This window comes from Sus scrofa, chromosome 14 (assembly GCF_054392235.1).
Source record: "Sus scrofa isolate SSC_HxYL_T2T_F1_AM1 chromosome 14, Sscrofa_HxYL_maternal_Yorkshire_Landrace_v2.0, whole genome shotgun sequence".
NCBI lineage: Eukaryota > Metazoa > Chordata > Mammalia > Artiodactyla > Suidae > Sus > Sus scrofa.
The window spans coordinates 114,159,430-114,181,068 of NC_139396.1; the positions used below are offsets into that span (position 1 = coordinate 114,159,430).

Sequence of the window (21,639 nt, forward strand, 5' to 3'; positions counted from 1 at the left end):
AGCTTGGAGTGCAAATTAGCCTCTGCCTCAATATTTTAATTTGGACACTAACTATGGCCTTCTGAGCCTCTGGTTCCTCCGTTGTGCTAGGAGCTCAGTAACCTGAGCTGTGAAGCCCCATATGCAAGCCCTGAGTACAAGCTCAAATGTGGGAGCCCTGATGAAGTTCTCTACGAACTCCAAAAGAGTTACTTTGGCAGCCAAAGTTGATTTTTCTGGAACATTATATCCGTTCTCAGAGCAAGAAGTTTATTCATCTTCTCATCTTGTTCCAGAAGTCTTCATTTGTCTTTTCGGATTTCTGGCATGGCTCTCCAACCCTGGAAACCTTTGGCCCTGGACCCCTTCCGAGTTCAGGCCTCTTGCATTCAGCAGATCACAAGGCAACAGCGTCCCGGTCACTTATCTCGATAAGGCACCGTGGGAGGGAAAGCTCTGGCGAGGATGATTGCGTGTGTCACACTGATGCAGAATGAGGGAGGACAGATAGAAGGTTCTGCAGTTCTCCACTCATCTGAAAATGATGAATGATTTCCTGCCAAGGCCAAGCAAGTTGCTAATTAATGACCCAGTAATGGCACCCACTATCCGCTGTCTGCCTCATTTGTCTTCCCTGTGTGGACAGATTAAGGGCTGTAAATACAGTCTGGGGCTCTTGCTCAATCCATGGATTTCTCATTCTTTGTTGTTTTAAGGTTGGTGTCTTGGAGTAGGTGCCAGACGAGGAAGAAGGTAACATTTGTGAGAGTCAGTCATGGATGAGGAATGTACAAGGTCCTTAACATTTATTATTCCATTAAATCCTTAGAGAAATCTTGAGAGATGAGGTGGGAAGGATTCTTCCCATTTGTAGATGTTCAGAGAGGGTAAATAATGTATTCAAGGCCACACAGCTAGGAAATGGTTCATCTGAGATTACAACACCATCAATTTGAATCCAAAACTGTTATTTGTCACCAATGGAATACATTCTCCCAGTCAAAGCCAGTATCTGCAGAACCTAAAACTACATTGTTTAGCAATATAGATATATATGAGACAAGTATGGGTATATAATATGCACAAGATTCAGTATCTCAAAGAGGGAAGGGATGAGATCTGAGAAGAACACAAAGACAGCCTTTCAAGATACATGGTAAATTCATGGATGATCAATTTTTTTCTTTTTATAGCTGCACCTGTGACATGTGGAAGTTCCTGGGCCAGGGGTTGAATTGGAGCTGCGGCTGAGGCCTACACCACAGCCACTGCAACACAAAATTCGAACCACATTTGCAACCTACACTGCAGCCTGGGGCAACACCAGATTCCCTAACCCACCGAGGGAGGCCAAGGATCGAAACCACATCCTCATGGAGGTAACATCAGGCTCTTAACTGGCTAAGCCAGAAGAGGAACTCTGGGATTTTCATTTTTATATTGAGCTTCATTACTGGCCTATGTTTCATAAAACACATATCAAATAGCATATAAAAAAACCTAATGTCTTTTTCAAAATTTAAACAGATGCTCTAGGGAGTTTCCATTGTGGCTCAGTGGTTAACAAATCCGACTAGGAACCATGAGGTTGTGGGTCTGATCCTTGACCTCGCTCAGTGGGTTGAGGATCTGTCATTGCCGTGAGCTGTGGTGTAGGTCACAGACTCAGCTTGGATCCTGCGTTGCTGTGGCTCTGCTGTAGGCCAGCAGCCACAGCTCCAATTAGACCCCTAGCCTGGGAACCTCCTCCATATGCCATGGGTGTGGCCCTAGAAAAGACAAAAAGACCAAAAAAAAAAATTTGAAAATTAAACAGATGCTCTAATACAGCAAGAATTTTCACCAAAAATAAGATAAAGATAAATATGAGTCAGAATTAATGAAAGGTGCTATTAGAAATTAGAAATAAAAATCAAACAGGAATACCTCGGAGACTTTGTGGGTTCTCTTCCAGACCACACAATAAAGTAAGTATCACAATAAAATAAGTCACATAAACCTTTTGGTTTCTTGGTGCATATAAAAATTATGTTTACCCTGTACTGTAATCTTTTAAGTGTACAATAGCATGCCTAAAAAGGCACATATCCTAATTTTAAAATACCTTATTGCTAAAAAATTCTGACCATCTCATCCTTCAGCAAGCCGTAATCTTTTTGTTGGTGGCGGGTCTTGCCTAGGTGTTGACAGATGCTGACTAATCAGGGTGACTGTTGCTGAAGTTTGGGGTGGCCATGGCAACTAATTAAAATAAAGCAACAATGAAGTCTGCACACGAATTGATTCTTCCTTTCATGAACAATTTTTCTGTAGCATGTAATGCTGTCTGGTAGAATTTACCCACCTTAGAAATTCTTTCAAAATTGGAGTCAATTCTTTCAATCCCTGCTGCTGTCTCAACAAAGTTTCTCTCATATTCTAAATCCTTTGTTGTCATTTTAACACTCTTCATAGCATCTTAACCAGGAGCAGATTCCATCTCAAAAAGGCACTTTCTTTGCTCATCCATAAGAAGCAACTCTTCATCTGCTACTGTTGTATCATGAGATTGCACTATTTCAATCACATCTTCAAGTTCCATTTCTAATACTAGTTTTCTTGTTATTTCTACCACATCTGCAGTAACTTCCTCTCCTGAAGTCTTGAACCCCTCAAAGCCATCCATGAAGGTTGGAATCAACGTCTTCCAAGCTCCTGTTCTTGGGAACATTTTGATTTCTTCCAACGAATCATGAATATTCTTAATGGCATGTAAAATGGTGGATCTTTTACAGAAGGTTTTCAATTTACTTTTCCCAGATCCATGAGAGGAATCACTATCTATGGCAGCTATAAGCCTTGTAAAATAATTAAGACTTGAAAGTCAAAATTATTCCTTGATCCATGGGCTGCAGAACAGATGCTTTATTAGCAGGCATGAAAACAGCATAGAGTTCATTGTACATCTCCATCAGAGCTCTTGGGTGACAAGGTGCATTGTCAATGAGCAGTAATATTTTGAAATGAACCTTTTTTTTCTGAGCAGCAGGTCTCAAAATTCAATTGTTTCTGAGCTTAAAATAGTTAGTAAACCATGTTATCAACAGATATGTTGTCATCCAGGCTTTGATGTTCCATTTATAGAGCACAGGAAGAAAGTAGATTTAGCATAATTCTTAAAGGTCCTAGGATTTTTGGAATGGTAAATGAGCACTGGCTTCAGCTTAAAAGTCAACAGCTACATTAGCCCCTAATAAAAGAGTCAGCCTGTCCTTTGAAGCTCTGAAGCCAGGCATTTACTTCTTCCCCATAGCTAAGAAAGTCTTGGATGGCATCTTCTTCCAGAAGAAGGCTATTTTGTCTACATGGAGAGTTTGTTGTTTAGTGTAGTCACCTTTATTAATGGTCTCAGCTAGATCTTCTGAATAACTTGTTGCAGCTTCTACATCAGCAGTTGCTGCTTCACCTTGTGCTTTGCTGTTATGGAGATGGCTTCCTTCTTTAAACCTTATAAACCAACCTCTGCTAGCTTCAGACTTTTCCTCTGAAACTTCCTCACCTCTCTCAGCCCTCAGAGAATTAAAGAGAAGTAGGGCCCAGGGAGATGAAAAAGAAAGTGACTGAGACACCATGGCAGCTCTCAGTTACGACAAAGCTTCTATGTGAGTGTGTGGGGCTGGAGCCATCCCCTCCCTCCTGGGCACTGGCACTGTGGCCTTCCCCTGCACAAGGCCAGCAGCAGAGGACAAAGCAGGCACTGCACACACTTCCTCCCTCCCACTGATTCCCTGGAAAAGCACACGTGTAGAAAAAGAGAGAGAGAGAAGAGTTAAGGCCTTGCTCTGAATTAGGTTTTGGCTTAAGGGAATGTAGTGGTTGGTTTGATCTTTTATCCAGAGCACTAAAACTTTCTCCGTATCAGCAATAAGGCTTTTTCACTTTATTATTCGAGTGGTCACTGAAGTAGCACTTTTAATTTCCTCTAAGAACTTTTCCTACATTAACAACTTGGCTGACTGTCACAAGAGGCCTAGTCTAGGGGTCCATCTTGGCTTTCAACATGCTTTCTTCACTAAGCTTTATCACTTCTAGCTTTTGATTTAAATTTAGAGACATGCAACTCTTCCTTACACTTGAACACTTAAAGGCTATTGTAAGATTGTTAATTGGCCTGATTTCAAAATTGTGATGTCTCAGGAATACGGAGGCTTGAGGAGAGGGAGAGAAACGGGGGAAAAGATATCAGTAGAGCCATCAGAACACACACATTTATCCATTATGTTCACCATCTTATATGTATGCAGTTCACAGCATTGCAAAATAACTGCAATGGTAATATCAAAAATCACTGATCACAGATCACTCAAGCAAATAATGAAAACATTTGAAATATTGAAAGAATTAGAAAAACGTGACACAACGACATGAAGTGAGCAAATGCTATTGGAAAAATGGCACCAACAGACTTGCTTGATGGTGGCTACAAACCTTCAATTTGCAAAAAATACAATATCCTCAAAGCACAATAAAGTGACATGCACTAAAAGAAGTGTGCCTACATAAAATAAGGTTCCTGTTTGCATGATACAAAATGATAAGGAGGTTAGGCTAAGGTGGATGAAAAATATTCATCATTTTAGAGACTTTATTGAGATCATCTGCCTGTGGTCTATTTTCTCTAGTCTACAGGGAGGATGCTCAGAAGACTAGTATTCCAACCCCACTCCAGGGCCTGACTCCCACCAGCCCTGTCAGTGCTTCTGCCTGCCCACCGGTGAGTTCCAAAGACAATCTACCCTTCTCTCCCAGGTGTCAGCACCCACAGGGCTTGAAGAGACCACTTGGAGTGAGGAGGAGCCTTTGTCCCTCTGCTTCTAAATTCCTCTCACAAAGGAAAGGTAAGCTTCCTCAGGATAGATCTTTTCCAAAGGTAAATGGTAACTAATGCTATTCACAGGTACATGGGACATTTCTCTGTTGCAAATATAAATTTGGCATAAGTCTCACTTAAGTGGACCTGCAGGAAAGGTGAGTCCTTGAAGGTAGGCACTCCCCACAGTACACAGCCTGGAACCTTGCTCACAGGACAGGTACAAACATGAAGTCAATGAAGTGAGATTTGCTTTTAGCATCTCTGAATCCTCTGTCTTCAGAATTACAGTGTCCACTCTCCAGGACCTAGGCCCTAAAGACCATGCCCACTCTCTAGACTCCAACCACTCCCTTCCCTGTCCTCTGTCACCATCAGTGTCTCTCACATCAGATCATTTCTTCCTCTAACAGAATAAACATTATCTCAGAACCCAGGTGGGAAAGTGTTCCTAGCTAATAAAATAATTGGCAACAATGGACGTGCAAGACACCAAGCGCTTCCCACAAGTCAACTGAGCAAACTTTTATTGATACATATAATGTGGTACAGAAATACATTAAAAATGAATTAAATCCAACATTGTGAAGGGGGAAATTATTGAACCACCCTCTCCTCTTTGATCATACTAAGATTAATTTATATTCAATATACAGTTTTCCCTTTTCTAGGCTTTGCTGCATACAATGTGTACAGTTTTTAAGAATTTAGTTAGAATTCTTAAATCTATTAGAAAAAAATCAGGAGTTCCCATCATGGCTCAGTGGTTAACAAACCCAACTAGCATACATGAGGACATGGGTTTGATCCCTGGCCGTGCTCTGTGGGTCAAGGATCTAGCGCTGCCATGAGCTGTGGTGTAGGTTGCAAATGTGGCTCAGATCCTGTGTTGCTGTGGCTCTGGCACAGGCTGGCAGCCACAGCTCCAGCTGGACCCCTAGCCTTGGAACCTCCATATGCCACAGGTGTGGCCTTGAAAAAAACAAAAAGACCAAAAAAAAAATCAGACTTTGAGCCAACAAATTTTATCTTATCTACTAGGATACTGTTCAAGAACAAAATACAATCTGAATATTTGTCCTCAAAACAGGACAACTGAAACACTATTGCTATGCTAATTATGGAATCAAGCTGATCACATCAATTGAAAGCTTCTTAGGTAAAACTTTCAGTCAACAATGTGCTTAGGTCAAAATAGTATTCCAACCACTTGGTTTCAAACAGAGTAGATTTTGTGTTTGGAAACACTATAGAAGAGTGGTTCATTTATATACATGGAAGGAACCAAACATCACAGCATCAACCCAGAAAGAATCAAAAAATATTTTGGAGACAAGAAAAAATATAAAATTTAGTTAACTCTGCTGTTCTCTTGGCTGCTTAAATCCCACAGTATTTGCAGATATAGCTAAAGATGCTAACTTCTTTTTATTGAAATAGAATTGATTTACAATGTTGTGTTAGGTTCTGATGTAATGTGATTCTGTTATGTTATATTCACTATGTATATTCTCTTTCATATCCTTTTCCATTATGGTTTATTACAGGATATTGAATATAGTTCCCTGTGCTATATATTTGGACCTTGTTGTTAATTTTATATATAGTAATTTGTATCTGCTAATCCCAAACTCCAAATTTGTCCCTTCCGCACCCCTTTTCCCCTTGCTAACCATAAGTTTGTTTTCTACATCCATAAGTTTGTTTCTGTATCATAGATAAATTCATTTGTGTTACATTTTAGATTCCACATATAAGTGATATCATATTGTATTTTCGTTCTCTGACTTACTGCACATAGTATGATAATTTCGAGATTCATCCATGTTACTATAAATGGCATTATTTCATTCTCTCTTACGGCCTAATAGTATTCCATATAAAAGATACTAACTCTTGAAAGCCTATGTTTCTAGGTGTTTCCCACTGACAATACTGGAATTCTGCATGTGATGTTTTATGGATAGCATACTGCTTCCCTGTGTATACGTCTCATTCTGAGCAGTCATTCACTTGATCCTATAAAGCCTCAGTGAGGGGAACATCATAGTGAAAGGAATAGACAAAGTCAGAACATTATCACCTGTATCACAAAACCATGGGATTTTAAGCCACAAGATGAAAAAGACATTGATTCTTCTTTAAACCAAAGTTTATAGGAAATTATCACTGGAAATTAGTGGAAATGGCTGCTAATGTAAAAGTTAAAGTGAATGATCGAAGTCAACTTACTGAATCCAGTACAACCTTAATGCTAAATCTACCTGCTTAATAAACTCCATGATAAAAATCCTTGCATACTACTACTTCCCAAGGCATGGTGCTCACAAGAAGATAATCTCATTTACTGGGAAGCCCAGGATGGTATATGTTTCTGTATAGTCATGATAGTACACCCACATCTCAATCTGTAACACTCTGTGGGTCGTCCTTGATGGTCAACACGAGCAAGTTTATTTTGTCACTATCTTTCAAGAGAGTCCATACCAATGAAAATGAAGGCAAATTTTCTTAACCTTAAATGAAAATTAGGCCCCAGGTCTACCCCAGCTTTCCCTATGGAATATAAGATTAGTTTAAACCCACAGTGTAACCGTGTATTGCTTTATCTGAGGGATGGAAGGGAGACACCCTGTTAAGGAAAGAAATAAATTAAAGAACTACAAATGCAGGGAGCAATAATGTTAAAACATTATTACAAAAAAAAGTAAGAACTGTAATCATTTTCTTAGGAGGACTCAATTCATAGAAAAACACTAATTGCTACAGGAAAAAAAACATCTGTGTGAAGTTGAAATTGTTTTCAATAACATTAGTAGAGAATACATTCTAGAGAGGAGTAGTAACTAGAATGTAAAAACTCTAACAGCAATTGAATAGAGCAATTCCAGATGGTTAGGCAGAGGCCAACACCTAATGAGGACAAAAGCTTTGCCTAAGGGGAATTTTGGACAATACTTGGAGAAATATTACATTGTGCATAAATAAACCAAACAATTGTTTTCACAAGTGGTGTAAAGTTTCATTTGGTAATAAAGGCATTTTTCTACATGCATTTTGATTTCATAGCAAGAGTGGTACAGAATACCTAAACAGCAAAAAACAGCATTCATGCAAGATACCACTCCTTGGTATAAGAATGCATGCAATCCAAAATGATCACACTGTCACCATATCTAGGGCTTTTTGCAACTACGAGGTGGTGGTTATGGAAGCATGGACCTCATATCAATATACAGAAAGCAGCCATTGATTGTCTTCTTCTAAATGTGTTCTCTTTTTTCATTTTTTCTTCATTTTTCTTAATCAATTCTGCTGCTATTACTGTTTTTTTAGCAAAACTGGTAAAAACAAAATTATAATCATTGAACATAGCAGTCAAGATATTTACAATTTCTGGCAATCAAGATATTTAAAACCTTTAATCTTTTGCAGCAAAGAAAGAAAGCCCTATGGGACTAAAACTCTGATTTACAAAGAAGGTGGTCAAAAATTTTCCTGGCTTAAAGACCCACAACTTCCTTAATCAGGGCACTACAAGGGTTCTAACTGAATTTTGTTTCATAGCTACTGTGAGAAAATTATGGTTTTGGAGTAGTCCAGTAGGTTCTCTATGATTTCATTCCACCCACTGAATACCCACAAGGATTGAACAGTGTGACATCAACAGAATTGGCATAAATACCACTCTTAAGAAAGACATCTTTGCACTAGCACCATCTTTCTTGGATAATTGGTCAATAACTTCTGGGTCAAGAAAACTCATCAGTATTTCCTAGGTTAGATCTAGCTGATTGTTTACCCAACACTGGGAAATTCAAAGTATACCTGGATGAACAGTCAGAATTCATTTATCCTATATAATATGCTGCTCCATTTGGAAAAATTACATTAATAAAACTATTTTTTTCTTGGAAATTCTGGTGTAGGTTCCCTTGGTGAGAAATTCTTAGGAGAATAAAAGAAACTTTGAATTGAGTCAAAACCACTATAATATCTAGCAAGCTTCAACAGAGGAACCAGTGCTTTCAGCAGAAGGTGGTACAACATGTCCTCAAAATAAAATGTCTCTTGGAGACAAACATGCTATTCTCACTGAGTACGTAAGCTTCCTGCCTGTCAGTTTTTGCTAAACTTATGACTGACCACTAAACATCCTTCAAAACTATGTCCCACTGGGATCTTGGGATGGTTTGACGATCCCCAGATCCTTGGTTTGTTACAGGTTACTGCCGGGAGAACCAAAACTCCAGCAGCTTCTTGGTTCCTTCAAAAAAATGTGCAGCTTCTATTACCATGAGACTAACAAACAACCGATAATCACAGATAACCAACTAAATCCCTTCTCCTGTTGCTGCCATTGCCACCAATTATCCCAACTGTATATGTGTAACTAAAATTGTCTCCTTTTTAAAATTTTATATTAAAATATAAATACATTTAAAATTTTTTATTAATTTAATTAAATATCAATTTAATATCAATGTTAAATAGATTTATTTATTTTTAATAAATGTTTTATTTATTTATTAAAATGTAATTTTTTTTAAAGAAAAGGATTAATAAAATTCACCTAGCCTTTTTTTTCAAAGGCAGAGAGGGATCAAAGTTAAATGAGAATTTGCTGGAAACAGAGGTAAATCCAGTTCAGTGTCTCAGAGTTCCCCTTTGCCATGACAGAGAGAGTCAAAACAGCAACTAGCTAATGTTGCTGACAGGATTATCCACTCTGGAGTATTAAGTGACCCATCCAAGGTCACTCCAAAGAGTTTCCACTGGGTCTAGAACAAGGGTCTTCTCATCACCAGTTCAGCCCTCCTCCCTCACCATCAGTGCATCAGGAGCTCTATTCCTAAATGTAATACCCTTTCAAACACCAACCCTTTCAAACAGCCAACCAAAACACAACTGAACATGGCCTGATGAAACCATCTCATATCTTGTTCACACTCATCTATGCAGAGTGGATAGAAAACAACAGGACACCTGCTCCTGGCTGACTGTGATGCTGGACACAGCACAAGGAGAGGTGGAGTCAAAGACGTTACCTGTGAGGAGGAGGCCCCCCTTCTGACCTTAAAGATATGCTTATCTTTTTTATTCCCAAAATGAACATCTCCAGAATATAAGAGGGAGTCGATGCTTAGTGTTGTGTGCTTTGAAAGGGACAAGGGAATGGTAGAGAGTAAACGGTGTGAGGAAGGAAAATCAAGCCAACAGTAGAGGTCCTGTGTTCTTCCCCTGGGGGGAGAGATAAACAGGCGGCACACTAGGGGCCCTGAGTGCTCTCTGAAGCAGAAAGGGAATGACACCAGAACCGCCAGATGCCTTCATTTCACTCTTAAGTCTCCCCACCCTACGTGTTGGCATCCAAAAACTCAACAGTCCCTAGCTCAATGTAAAGTCTTCACTACAGGTTGTACTTGGCCCTATCCCCTACCCCTACACTATCAACCCCCACCCCTGCACCACCACCACCACCCCCCAGATAGGTAGGATGGAAATGCCTTGATGATTCCCTGGGGTCAGAGCAACAATCAGGCCTTTCTCGTGAAGGCCAAGTGCTGCTGTGAAACACACAATCCTCTTCAAATGCAAGAACTTCGTTACAGAAAGACAATGAGGGTTGAGCAATAAAAGCTTAGGGTCTTAGAATATTTTAAAGCACGTGCAAACATCCTTGAAGCCTGTGCTAGGTAGGAGGAAAGGGTGCAGGCCATATGCTTGTAAGACCTTGGACTAGACCCTTTCGGGATCCTTCAGGACCTGGCAGTCATGGGAGCGCTCTCCTTTCTCATTCCTCCCTTCCTGACAGGTCATTCTCAACCCCCGCCTTTGACCCCAGCCAAGTGCAGCTCTACCAAGTCTCTGCAGGTTGGTCAGGCATGGTGGGCCTGAGACTTTCAGACCCAGTGCAGAACTACACCTGTGCAGACAGGATACACCCCATGCACCACGGAAACATATGTGTGCGTGAATCCCAGAAGTCAGAAGTACAGGGCCAAAGGGGAGATTGTGCCCTTCAGAAATTTACTGCAACTTCTTTTGGTTTGCTAGAAATAAGCCTAATCAATTTCACCCCCTTGTGGGGGGGTATAAATCCTCCCAAGAGAGATTTTAGAGACTCTGGCATGTTTGCTCTTTGATTCCTCACAAGGTCTTCACACCAGGGCACATCTTGATTCTCTCTAATATTTTTATCAAGTAATCAACTAATAACATACAAATCCAAGGAGACAGTGAATCATTACATCCACCAAATACTGGCCTGTCTGGGGACACCTGAGGTTCCCTTTGTACACTCTGAATTTTAGTAGTGCTAGAAGGATATTTTGATCTATTATTTTTAAGCCAGCTAATTGCTTTTTTTTAATAATTCAAAATAGACAGAAAAAAAAGTCCTGCATAATAATTTTGTAACAGTATCCCTGCCAAGCCAGTGGGCAATGACCGTTTCCCAGGGCTCTTATCTTATCTGTCCAAAATTACTCTTATCTCTTCCAAATTAAAGGAAGTTTTAATTTCAGCAAGCCAGAGCAATTCAGAGAAGGAGCAATACCCTGACCTTTGGCAAAGAATATTTGAAATTGGTCCTCCTCCATTTCTTCTTTTAACCAAGATTCTCTCCACTTACAAGGGGCAGAGACCACCCCAGAAATCCCAAACCATGGAGTTCGTTCAAGGTCCATACACTATCCAAAACCTGGGGTAGGAAGAGTCAGAGATGGATAAGAAAAATGTCTTTATTCTGAGAGTTTAGCAATCCAGTAAGATTGCAAACACAAGATACAAGGCCCAGTGGGATATTAACAAAAAATTATGGGCATCTATGGGGGATGAGTGATGAGATTTGGAAAAGCTCTTGTGGGAGTGGGATTAGAGCTGAGTAACTCAGAAGCGAGATTGTAGACTAGGAGAAAATATTTGCATGGAAGTAAATAAGATATGCTCAAAGAATAAACCAATGTAGTAGAAATATGGGGTGTAGAAATATTGAAATGTCCACAGCCCAGAAAGAGATGGTTTCCAACCAGTATCCTTGACTGTCACCACATTCCCTAAGTCTGGGACTTCCAGAAAGAACATCAAAATTACCAGCATCTATGATTTTTTTAGGCGCCTCTTACTACACTGATGATCTGAAAGTACCAGCTAGCTTCATCTGACCATTTAAACAGCAACTTTAAGGCCCATGTCAGTGGCTCAATGGAGATATTGCAAGATAGAGTGCTTCTTTCTGAAGTCAGAAAAAGTCATCAAAGAGGTTCAGCGCTGAGTCATAAATTGCAAAGGGAAGGTGCACTGATGCAGCAGAGCTGCCTCAATGAAAGTACCTGCTAGAGGCCCTCCAGGTCTTCCACGGCTGTTTCCAAAAGGCTGCAGATTTGCCATGAGGCTCTTGCATTTGGAACTGCTCCTGTAAGATTTTTACACCTAAGAAGCAAACATTTTAAAAATATTACTGCAGTTCTTTTTTATAAATAAGTAAAGCAAGCACATTAAATAAGTTGTCACATAATTTATGATAAAACAGAATTGGTGAAACAAATTCATGTGGACATGCTATTTGAGTAAGAAATTTCCTGAGTATAATTTTATTCCCAACTGAACTTTTGTCTTATTTTCAATTGGTGAGCAATTTCTTTAGTGATTTTCAAAATGCCATCTCAGTTACTTAAGTTTTGTTTAGTATAGTATCATTTTAGTGTTGTAGTCTTTTTTTTTTCTAATTTCAAAGGTGAAGCTGTCGATACATATACAGCAAAATAAACTAATTTAAGAATAATTCATATCAATAAGAGGGATGACAATTAGTTGGAGGAGGGACATTTACTATTTCTATATTCATGACTGTCAATATTTGAATAACTAATGTCTTAAATTATTAGGTTAGATGGGTTAATTTTATAAGACCAATGTATATACAACTCATCATTCTCCAAAGTGGATCTCAAAGGTAGGCCGTTGATAATGTTTCAGTTTTCCCTCAGTGTTATAGTAGAAAAAATGGTTCTAAATTCACTATAGAAAGTTATATACCATTTAACTACCCAAAGGAAAATAAGCATACTTCAACAATGTTTGTAAATACTTCCCAAATGCTCAGAATTTTGATGCTATATGAATAAATCACTATCTATGGTATATACTAATAAAAATAGTTTATTTGCATCATTTAGGATTGTGTTGTCTGCACTAACAGAAACCCAACAGTGCTAGCTTACTTGTCTGAAGTAACAAACAATGTGGGAGAAGCAGCCCACAGGTGGTTTGGAGGCTCATAGTGTTACTAGGATCTAGGTCCATCTGTAGTCCTGATCCTAACCTCAGCATGAGGCTTCTGTACTAGTTACAGTGTGACTACTGCACTATCAGGCACTGTGGCCATATTCCAAGATGAAAGAAGAATGAAGGATGAGAGATGACGGATGGTGAACCACAAAGAGCCAAAGGCATAAGCCAGCCTCATCTGATGATCAAAAAAAATTTTTTTTGGAGTTCCCATAGCAGCGCAGCAGAAACGAATCCGACTAGGAACCAGGAAATTGCGGATTCAATCCCTGGCCTCCATCAGTGGGTTAAGGATCCAGCGCTGCTGTGAACTGTGGTGTAGGTCGCAGATGCGGCTCAGATCTGGCATTGCTGTGGCTGTGGCATAGGCCGGCAGCTGTAGCTCCAAGCAGACCCCTAGCCTGGGAACCTCCATAGACCCCAGGTGCAGCCCTAAAAAAAATTTTTTTTTCTTTTACTTTAAGCTCCACCTGTTTCTAAAGAGCCACAACTGGGTCATATGTCCACCTATAACTATTAGTGTATCCATAGACTTAGTACTTTTCAGTTGGCAGTGACATACCAAGGTTCTTCTAGTAATGAAGTAGAGCAGAATAGATACTGAAAAAGCGGCTGGGTGTTTCTGCTACAATGTCCTGATTTTGATTGTTTCTGTAGCAGAACCTGAAATTGCATGGTATAAGTTACTACCAACGGTTTTCTTTGACTTTTGCTCTTTTAAGCCACTAGGACTTGGAATTGGTTTGTTTCCATAAATCCTAGCCCACCCTGACTGGCACAAATTGAAATTAATTTGTCTGGTGCTCTCAAGTAAATGCATTTTGCTGGTTTAAATAGGTGGGAATACATTAAAACGTAGTGTACATTTAGCAAGCCAGTAGCATTTCTTCAAATAAAAAAGGCTAAAACTTAGATGATCTACCTTTGTTGAACAGTACTTCCTATGACGTTAGCAATTTTGATGCAGTGATAGATAGTCTGTAGTACTCAAAGAGGAACAGAGTCTTCAAAGAGTTAAACTGGCTCTTTGAAGAAGATGTGAAGGGATCTGACCCCCATTTAAGAACCTTCCTATGAGTGGGAGGGCAGTAATCCAAGATAAGAGAGGTTGTCCCTTCTCCATTCTAAGAAGCTCTAACAAAATGGTGTTTCATTGTATATTTTGAAATAACTTCAAGCATAACAGTGTGCTACAATAACACAATGAATTCTCCCCTCGACTTCATTCATACCACACTCTTCTGCTTTTTCTCCTGATGATCTAGAAAATTCTCTGCCTTCTTGGCACGTTCATCCCCATCTACTTAAACCTAGAACTGTGGAGCTCCTCAAGGCTGCCCCCTAGGCCCTTCTTCTCCATCTGCGCCCTTTCCTCAGATGAACTGTGTGCACCCAAGGCCTGTCACTACCAAGGCATGCTGGATGATTTGAGCCAGTCCACGCCTCTGATTTCCACATTTTGTCTGTAAATTCTCTTTGGTATATCTAGTAATATCCAGTTGTCCACAGGGTACTGACTCTAAATGTCTCAAATATACCTCAAACTAAAGTACCAAACAGAACTTACTGTTTTTCCTACTCTCACCACACCTGGTCTTCCCATCTTTTGGTGTTTTCTATGGAAACATAAAATATGATTTTTAATCATGTAAACCCAGCTCCTTCTAGTTTTTTAAAGTTTACTAGTTGTTTTTATATATGGAATTTTTTCCAGATTAATGTAAATAATTTAAAAGTTAAGGTGGTCCTGAGTTGAGAGTCTGATGCTCCTCTTATGAAGGCATTTAGGCTGTGGGTGAGAAGTGATTGGCTTTGGGAGGAAGCAGGCATCAGGCCCTCTCTGCTCCTCCACCCACTCAGGATGGGGTGGACCACACCATCGTGATGGGCAGAATATTTGGTAACTTGGAAACTCTGATGTGGGCTTCAGGCTAAACCCAGACTACATGTGTCTATGAATGGATGTGTCCCTTTGGTTACACATAGGGTGGGGTGAAGGCAGGTTGGACCCCAGCAGAATAACAAAGGAGGAGCAAACCATGGTGTCTTCATGGGCATCAATCTTCCATGGTGGAAGGTCAGTGCCTTGTGCCACAGGCTTAGCCTCATCTTTTCACCACTGGATCTGCAGCCTAGCCCAGTCCTGACATGCCTGGGTGAAGGCCTGTCAGTGATATTGCTGAATATCAAGCAGTCAATGTGGTCTCTACAACAACTGGCTTGACAGATTCTGGGTCTGTCAGCTGGCTATGACAATTATTGATCCCAAAGTCTAATGCTTAGTTGGAAGGATGGGGCATTGAACTCTAATTTGTTGCAGATGTCCTGGGGGATATGACCTCTGCTCCCCAACCCCCCACCTGGATTCCAGCTTAGAAGGATTTGACTAATTAGCATCTGGCAGGTGTCTAGAAAGAGCTGCAGGGCAGCAGTGAGGTTATGACTGGGCACATGCCCCTCCCCCATTCCACTGCTGGGAAATCCTCTGCTTAATTAGGTTGCCAGAAGCATTACTCTTTTTTTTTTTCCCCTAATTCCCTAGTAGGTTCTTCTGTCTCCGATGATGCTTGTGGGAAGTTCTACGCTCTCCCTGCCACTCCTGCCACCTCAACAACTGTCTCTCAATTAAAGTTACTGTTCTCTGAAGAGTAAGTTCAGTCTCCTCCAGGCCCACACTGGCCAGGCAGGATGCAGGCTCCTCCCCTTCCCATAGCCCTCCCCACACTTTGAGCAATGACATCTTGCATTTCAATTGCCTTTGTGTACCAGGCGTAGTTCTTTTTTAATATGGTCTGCTGCTTTCTCAATTTTATAATTTTCACGGAGTTCCTAGGGCTTTTTTATCACTTCACTGCTTCGTGGACTAAAGACTAGCAAGGTAGTTTAGAAATTTCAAATGGTAGATCTGGTCCAGATATTTATGGTCTTGGGGATAATCAACTCTATAAATTGTGGAATAAAAAGCTTATGCTCATAGAACTGTAAAGCACAACAGCAGCTCGAATATAAACTAGAGACTTTAGTTAATAACAATGTCTCAATATTGGTTCATCAACTGTAACAAATGTACCACACTAAGGCATGATGTTAATAATGGGGGGGCCTGAGTGGAGAGGGATATATAGGAACTCTGTGCATAATCTGCTTAATTTTTGTAAACTTAAAACTTCTCTAAAAAACAAAAAGTCTATTAATTTAAAAAATAATATGGGAAGGGGGAGTAGATGAGGGAATTGATGAAATAAAATTATCCAATAGCTGGTAATTTTTAAAGCTGAACGATGGTCTATGCATGGGGGTTCATTATATTATTCTATGTCCATGACAGAAGTTTTTTAAAATCTTATGCTGTATCAATAGCATGTCTTTTCTCATTACAAAAATAATTCACACATATTGTACATTTTTGAAAAATACCAAAATGTACCTATAGTGGAGTCACTCCAAATATCTACTATAACATTTTGGCATGGACATTTATACAAATAGCAAAACTGGGATTATACAGAATAAGAAGTTTTAGATACTACCTTTTTATAAACTTAGTACTATACCATAAGCATCTCCCCATGTCTTAGAATAGCTCCAAAAGCATGCTTTTTAAGCAGTTGCAATAAGATTTCATAGTCTAGTTGTATTGTTTACAGTCTAGAAATTAAATATCCACCTGAATGGCCCTCATCCCATGTGGCTGAGATTGTCAGAGGTGTGAGATCTGCAATGCACACCTAGTTCTGCCACAGAGGAGCCTAACAGCGAGAAAGCCATTTGGCCTTGGTCCCCAGCTGGAGAAGAATTTCTCACACTTCAAGTTGTAAATGTACCTCAATGCTATTTAACAGCATGGAAGAGGCACTTTTCTTCTTCATCACACAATCTCATGTGGATTTGCTATTTACAAACGAGAGGCAGGCAGGATTTGAGTGTTTAGAGGCCTGGCATGTGTGCAATTGCTCTCCCTGGACCAGCCAGCCAGCACTCTCTGGGGTGCCCAAGGATAAAGGCAATTCCTGACACACAATGAAACACTCTGACCTTTTCGTCCTGTTCAAGAAAGCACATCAGAGGTCAAAGGAATGAGAATGGTGTTATGACTATAAATTTCACTTAGAAACTGTAGCGAGTTCTTGAAATCAACCTCACCCCCAACTGTGACTGTGTATCACCTAGAGGGGTGGCCCACAGGCTCCAGGCAGACTCTGCTAGTCCACACTGGGCCTCGGGATAGGTCTCCTCAATAACCACCCAGCTAGTGGCATAGAGAATCACAAAGTAGGACTGCAACAGAACTAAACAGCCAAGTAGATAGAACGGCCAGAGGGTATTATGTTTGACCGCAGAGCGTACAATTGAAGAGACTTCTAGATCAGATCTGGAAGAAGTCGGTTCTTACTGCACGAGCCAGTTCTCCCTGAGGCTGAGCAGATGCAGGTGCCAGCCCAACCGACCTTTGCCAAAGGTATTTTCTTCCACAAAGCTGGAGAGAAAAGAGGACTTAAAACTTTAAATTTGAGGAAATATGTTTTCCAAAATCCAAATCTCTTGCCAATATATCAGGACCTTTATCTTGGAGAGTCTATCTAATCAGACAACTATAAATGTGCTACAATGTGATCACTGAGAAACAAAATTAGTCCTTGGGAGGGACTGGCTCTGTCCCCACTGGCTCTTCAAGACCCAGGATGCCCCAGCCTTCACCTGTACTCTGTGTGTCCAGATAATGTGAAGTCTTGCAGGTCAGCTCATCAGGGAAAGAGTAATCTACTGACTGAATTCCTGAGAATCATTGTGTAACAGGCTTTCAAGACCACCTACAGCGAGGTGCCTACCACGTAAACTGGTCCCACATGAAGAGTCTCGTGGAAAACACTGAAGGCCACAGGCCACAGAGGTGAGCAGCAGAGGAGTCGGCCAGAGATCCAAGCTTTACCTTGAGAGAAGAGAAGAGGAAATACCTCAAGAGAAGAGAAGATGCTCACACAAGAGAAACCACTCCTCCTGGACCAGAGAAAACAGAGAAGCCAGTTGGAAGAGCACTGGTGCAATGAAGGGACCTATGACCATGGACACCTCACAGGGGCCCTTGTCTCCTCAGTTACCCCTCAAGATGCAGGGAAAGAGCATCCCATCGACAGCCATTTCCTCACACTTTTAAGATCAAGCCTCCAATGCTGCAATTTGGCAGGTCTGTTTCATGCATGAGGACCTCCAGTCTCTGGCAGTGAAGTCTGTGGGAGTAACCTTAGCTCCAGTCAGCTCTTCGTTGGGCCTGACTGGGGTACAGAGAGGACTCAAAATTGTTACCCTGCCCCAAAAAGAAATCAGTCAAAAACTTCGAATAAAAGTGGTAGAAACAGAGGCTGAGGGAGAAATTATGCCAGCATTCTGGCTACAAATGCTCCACAGAGCAGCTTCCCAAGGATGGTCTGCTTTCATTCACATGGCCCCTCCCATCAGGCTGGGTGACATTCCTGCATGGCTTATACCAAGGGCTGCACATGGGCATTTGGGGGGTTTTTTGGATGCAAATTGTTATATTTGGAATGGATGGGCAATGGGATCCCATTGTACAGCACAGGGAAATATGTGTGATTGGGTTACTTTGTTGTACAACAGAACCTGACAAAACATTGTAAACCAAATATACTTTTAAAATAATAATTTTAAAAAAGACATTAGAATTCAGAATGTCCCTTCCTTCCCAAAAAGATGGCCAGAATGTGATTCCAGGGGGGTGTGACTCGGCCAGCCACAAGGGAAAATCATCAATGCCCTGAGAACGTTCTTTAAAGGAAGGGGTTTCTGAGAGAGTTAGGATGAGACTATGAGAGATGAGGAGAGGAAGTGCCACAAGCAATAAATCACACTGCTGTTGCCCAAATGACTATAGTAAAAACCCTATAAAATATATCATGGAAAAAGGAAACAATTTATAAAATATAAAGAAGGTAAGACATAGATAAAACTAAAGAATTAAAGGTAAAGAGGCCATGACACTAAACCCCTTAGAGAAAATGGCATTTTAAAAAAATTACAAGGACAAAAGCCTAAACTCTGAAGATTATAGTAAAATATATAAGCAAAATAAGCTAAAAGAATTAAAATAAATGAAAGAGCTGTTAAAAACCAACAAATAAAACAGATGAAAGGAATGAAATTGTCATTCAAAGGAACATGAAAAACTATCTTTCAGACGAATTATACAAATTATGATAGACTATAGGTACAATATTAAAATACCTCTGAACATAAACATTTTAGATAATGTTGCATACTGTGCTCCTGGCATAGTACATAATAAAATTAAACACAATACAATCTCAACTTTTATACATATATGTGTAAATATATAAAATTATTTATTCATAAAAATGTGTGTGTGCACACACGTGCATGCTTAGGTGCCTGGAAGGAAGGACATCAAAATCCTAACAGTGGTTAACTCTGTGGGATTATTAGCAATTTAAATTGGTTATACTTTTTTGAACTTCTCATAATAATCTCACTATTACTTTTATTGCCCCCCCCAAAAAAAAGAATTTCAAAAAATAAAGAAAGCAGAAAACAGGTAGCTTGAAAATGTATCTATAGAAAGTGAGATTTTTGTGTTGTTTTAAAGTTATTCTGTTAGAGCCATTTAGTTTTTATTTGAAGGGATATCATAAAAGGGAAAATGTCTTCAAATAAAATTCTTCAGAATTTTAATGTTATAAAAAGACATAATGTCCATCCATTCACTAAAAGATAGTCATTCAACATTAGTTCACACCAGACACTCACTTAAGTATTGGTAACAAACCAGATAAAAATCTTGTCCTCTTAAGGGCTGCATTCTGGTTGGGAGACACATACAATAAACAAAACAGAGAGTATGTCCAATGGTGGTAAGAACTATAAAGAAAAAGAGGTGTTGAAGAGATACTTGATCTGGGAAGCTGTTGCATTTTTACACAGTGATGGACAAATCCCTGAGAAGGTGACTTTTGGACAAAGACCCACGGTGGTAAGGGCACCACCCTGTGGTCACCTGAGGGAAAACATTCAAACCAAAGGAGTGTCTAAGGAACAGCAAGGAGACCTGTGTACTGAACAAGGGAGAGAGAGGTAGGAGATGAGGGCAAAATGCACCTTTAGCTGTGACCACAAGTGGGGTCACTGGATGGCCATAAGCTGAGAGGATTTAAACAACTAGTAACTGAAATTGACCCAGTGTTGTGTGCTCTCAAATGCACATGTGTCAATAACTGCTCATCCTCTCAAAGCATTATATACTGCTAAATCATATGGCTTTGGCCTTCAACTATGACTTTAGCTAAGGTGGACACAAAGAGTTGGGGGCTTATAACCATTTATTTCCATTAAATAAATTAGTCATTCAAGGTAAAACCAAATTCAAAATACATACTTTAGAACAAGAAAATGCGCTAAAATAACTTGGACAAAGATGAGAACCTCAAAGTGGGTAGCTTACAGCAGCCATGGCGTCAATTAGGTGGAAACTGCCAGAAAGCAAGCAAGTGGGGAGTTCAGAACCTCAAGACCTGGGATGAGGTTGTAAAGCTGTAAAAAGCTGTAAAGTTTTTGTCGGATGAAATCTAAGACTTCCTGAGTCAAAGGCAGCAGGTCTTCCAAGCTGGTCATCACTGTGAAGCTTCCTGGAGGGACTGTGTACATCCACAGCAGTTTCACAGCAGCCAGAACAGGACAGACCACAGTGAACTGTGGAAGGGATTCTTTGACTAGAAGCTTCATAAGGAATCAGAGTTGGGTAATCTCCAGGCCTAGGTACACACTGTGTGGTTGGGTGGAAAGGACCAGGAGAGCAGTGGCCTGCTGAGCTAGGGAGTCAAGGTGAGTCATAAAGGTAGCCATTACCTTAATGGAGCATCTTCATTCAAAGAAGTGTCATTGCTTCTCCTTCTTGGTGCATATCATTGCCACATCTTCCCCCACTCAGTCCAGCATAAAAGAGAGCTCACCAACAAGCAAAGGGACACACTGACCCCTAGACCTTCAGACCTGGTAGCTTCCTCTCTGTGGCCTCACCCAGTGAATGACTCCAAAGAGGAAAACCTCTCCTGACTCAGGTGAACCCAGGGGCCAATCCTCATTCCCTAGAGTGACACAGAACTGGAGGGGAGGAGAACTTCCTTGCCAATATCATCATGAGTCATCCAAAGGGGATTCCTCCAGCCATTTCATTCAGCAGAGTAGACCTGGATGGACCCCCTGAATGTCAATTTTCCATGATCTGAATGAATAGCTCCTTCAACAGGGAGCTAGGGAAATTGAAGAGACTCGGGACCTAGAGAAACCTATGTAATTTCAATTTTTTGTCTCTATTGTCATTGGTGGAAGAATTGTCAGATCTTAGAAATAAGAGTTTTTGGAATTATAGATTGAATCACAGATGAAACCCTTATAACAAAAGAGCTAATCTGCTAAATCCTCCCAGGACAAACCCTCAGCTCATTTGTACTTTCCACAGTTTCTGAGAACTATTTTAGGGAAAGTCCCTC

At 40.4% G+C, this 21,639-nt stretch overlaps 1 protein-coding gene and 1 pseudogene across 27 annotated transcripts in view; both read right to left on the reverse strand.

The window, feature by feature from the left end:
* The window catches only part of LOC102167823 (uncharacterized), a 770,457-nt gene that overhangs the window by 558,570 nt on the left and 190,248 nt on the right, over positions 1–21,639 (reverse strand). For 24 of the 27 annotated variants that reach the window (XR_014827555.1, XR_014827520.1, XR_014827546.1 and 21 more), the window contains one exon: positions 12,163–12,262. The gene's annotated coding sequence lies outside the window, so the exon portion shown is untranslated. Of the gene's footprint in view, positions 1–12,162; positions 12,263–17,949; positions 18,051–21,639 lie in introns of all 27 variants that reach the window. The other 3 variants (XR_014827550.1, XR_014827528.1, XR_014827556.1) reach the window with 1 other exon arrangement.
* On the reverse strand, positions 7,995–9,256 carry LOC146396947 (S-adenosylmethionine decarboxylase proenzyme pseudogene; annotated as a pseudogene).